We start from the raw sequence: 3874 nt of genomic DNA on the forward strand, positions 1-3874 counted from the left end.
CGGAGCGAGGCGCCGCCTCCGCCCTTGGCGCCGCCCGACGGGGCGGGAGCTCCGCGCCGGGAGGGGGCCGGAAGAGTTTCCTCCTTTCCCGAATGTAACGTGGGAACGTAGAACAAGAGTAAATAACAAAAATATTGATATAAAAAAATTAATTAACCGAGATTCAGCTCTGTAGAAAATGCACAGAGCCTGCTCAGCCTTGAGCAGAGAGGGGCCCTCATTAATGTTTATTGTGAAAAACGCCAATCACTTGGGGTTTTTTTTGTTTGGTTTTTTTTTTAATTTTAAAAGTTTAATATTAATAAAATGGTTATAAAAATAGTAATACAATTAGAGTAATAAAAAATTGGACAGTTTGAATTAGGACAATATGAGACAATAGAGACAAAGAGGACGTCTGGGTACTTTTTCTGGGCAGCACGAGCCCGAAAAAGGACACCCGGTAACAAAGGATTAACCCTCAAGAACAACAGCCTGTTGCATATTCGTACACTTCACACATGATGCATAAATTCCATTCAAATACAGGATTCTGTCTGGTTACCATCAACTTCTTCCTCTGAATCCTAACAGCGCCTTTGAGGCAGGAAGAAGTTCGTTTCTTCTGATAAGAGGGCAATAAATTCTTTTTCTCTGAAAGATTTAGGTGTCCTGTGGCTGCTATCTTGCTGCAAGTCCTTTCTTTAAAAAAAGTATCCTACATAGCATAGTTTCTATTTTAATATTTTTTATAACTTAAAACTATATTTAACGCACTACTTAAGAGAATCAATACAGCATTACTTTCTAAAACAGCACATATAATATTAATTTTAATATTTGCAAAAAGCCAATCATAAAATGCGCATTTTTCACATTTATAAATATCTAAAGCAGGGGTGCCGAGAGGATGTTTCCAGGCTCTTCTCGGTGGTGCCAAGCAGTAGGACATGAGACAACTGATGCAGGCAGAAACTGCTGCACAGGAAGTTCCAGCTGAGCATGAGCAAGAACTTCTGTGCTGTGCAGGACCACCGTGCACTGGAACAGATTGCCCAGAGAGGCTGTGGAGTCTCCCTCATTCAAGATATTTGGGAACCGTCTGGACGCAATCCTGTGCCGAGTGCTCTAGGATGATCCTGCTTGTGGTCCCCTCCAGCCTGACCTGTTCTGTTTAATTAGTTTTGCTCCCTTCCACATACACAGATGCCCTGTAAAGTGACTCTATAGATTAGGGCTAGATTTCAGTAATTTCAATAAATTTTACTTACCTTTTTGGGTTTTTTGTTTGTTTGTGTTTTTGGGGGGGGTTTGGTGTTGGTTTGGTTTTTTTTTGTTGTTTTGGTTTTGGTTTTTTGGGGTTTTTGTTTGTTTGTTAGTTTTTCTTTTTTTCTTTTTTTTTTTCAGATGCTGAAATAAAGGCAACGCTTTGGGGATTTTTTTTTTTTTGTGATGTCTTTTTTACTAGTCAGAGTAAAAAGCAGAAGTCACAGAAATACAGGATCACAAAATGGGTACCTGGGAGCAGGAAAAGCACTGCAGTTATCTTTCTTGTCCTGAAATTCCATGTGTTTGAATGAGCTCAGGTCTAGTGCAGTGTGCCCCTGGCTGTCATCTAACCTCCCTGCTCCAACAGGGTCATCCCAGACAACATGGCACAAGTCAATAAAGGCAATCTAGCACAGCATAATTAATTCTACCTCTGCCTGAAAAGCAACATCTCATCCTGTTGTCAACACTATGGAGTTCAGAGTTGGTTTTAATTACTGCAAGTAACTTGTAGTAGCCTCCATGGAACAAGAAATAATAATTATATATATTTTTCCCCATGTTTATGCCCTTTTGCTGCTGGCAACTGTTGGTTTTTTTCATTTTTAGACCTTTTTCTTCACTGTTGTGTCTCCAACACAGTTTAAACAGACACTGTTTATGCAGTGCAATGCCTACAGTAAAGTCAACCTTCTTATGTGACTAAAAATAAGTATTTACTGAATAAAAGCTTTCCACTTGGTTGTGTGTACCTGTCAAGTGTGCTTAAATTATAACCTTTTCACAACAAAAATGAACAGAGAGCAGCTCTGATGGTTACCCTGCTGGTAAACTAGTACATTTTCCCCATGACTCTGTGCATGATTTTATTTTGCTTTCCAGTTGATCTCCCTGTCAGCAGGTGATGGTGATCTGGCTTTAACAGGACTTCCATCCCAAATTTCTCCCTGAGCTGCTGTGTGAGCTCCTGGACTGAGGGAGGATGAAGCATTTTGTTGTCCGTGGGGACAGACAGTGCAGTCCCTGGCTGAGTCCCTTCCCCAGGATAAATGAGAGCTCATGACCAGCTGGGACATGTTTTCAACTTACAGGATGATTTCCCCTCACACTGCCCTTAACCCCTGTAGTCTTCTGATTCAAGTCTGAGTGAATGGATGAAAAGTATCTCAGAGAGGTTAGCAGACTGGGTGAGACCACAGAAAAAAAGTCAGTATAAGATTTTGGAGCTTTTGTGTGCTTTTGGCTGTCCTCTTGACACCCTGGGACAATCATTCATTGCCATTTCTTGGCATTGCTGACATGGGGTTTTGACAGTGTTTTTGAAATGGTGCTGCCAAACAGTCAGTGCTTTATAGATAAGTAACTCCTACCATAAATAAGGCAATAAAAAAGTCCAAACACCAAATAACAGTGTATGTCTGGATTGGTTTTGGCCTTCATGGATTATCATACCTTGAAGAATACCTTTGTACTTCTTTCCTTCTCAGAATGTTTCTGGTTGGTCTTGGTTTATCTCACCTAATTTCAGTTTCTGTTTACAGAAAATCTTACACCTTTTCTAGCTTTGTTTGATATTGGCTGCCTTCTTCACTATAAGAATCCAGATTGCACAATAAGCTCCAATAAGATCAACAGGAAGTGACACAAATAAAATTTCAGTATATTCTCAGAGTAAGTCTCCAGTAGTATCTTGACAGAAGTCACATTTTACATGCTCTAAGTAACACACAATTTAAACCTGTGTCAAACCTGCTTAACTTTTTTTTTTGTTAGCAGCTAATAAAAGTCATACCAGTAAAGTCCTTCCAGAAGAAAATAAGAATATTATATGATTTGGGGTTTTATTTTTCTCCAGTTATTTTTTTTTAAATAGTGTCTGCAAAGTGGCGCTGTAGCCAAGACTTGGTACAATACTTGCCATTTCATCAGAATCCCAGGATGGATTTGAGTTCAATCAAACCCAGTTTGGGTTGTTGGTAAACAGAGAAGAGCTAAAGGCTCCACATGAGCCCAAGCCTACGTGAGTGCTTCTCAGGTGTGGCAGGTCTACTTTTGTGTATAGCATACATCTAACTTTCTAGGAAACATTTAAGATTGTGATGAATTTAGTATTAATCTAAACAGATTATCCTTAGCTTCGAGCAAATCAAATACATAAGTAGATTGTCAGGATGAGAAAGCAATGTTTTAGTGAAATGAATGGATTAAAAAGATAAGACAAAGGTCTAACTACTGAATCAGCTATAATCTTGATGGCAGTGGGTGAGAAATATAGGTCAATATGTTTAATGTTAGATACTTAATAATCCAGAGATTGAAATGTATTTTAAAAATTGTAATTCTAAATTCGAGGCAGTAATTAGAATGTCAAAATGTTTTCAAGACAACATAAAATAATCCTGTTGTTATTTTGCTAATTTTTCTTGCTCTAAGCTCTATGGTGTTTTCCCCAGTGGAGGGGAAGAGCACTACATACACAAAGTAAAAAGGTTTTAATTTGCAAGCGAGGATGGCCAGCTGCTCCACATCAGGTCCCATCCCTTTGGAAGTGGGAACCTCTCAGGTTCCTGAGCAAAATCCTGTAGCAATAATGAATCAGAGCTGTGAGCTACACAGCACACCATAT

The sequence above is a fragment of the Geospiza fortis genome, unplaced genomic scaffold (genome assembly GCF_000277835.1).
Source record: "Geospiza fortis unplaced genomic scaffold, GeoFor_1.0 scaffold346, whole genome shotgun sequence".
NCBI classification, from domain to species: domain Eukaryota; kingdom Metazoa; phylum Chordata; class Aves; order Passeriformes; family Thraupidae; genus Geospiza; species Geospiza fortis.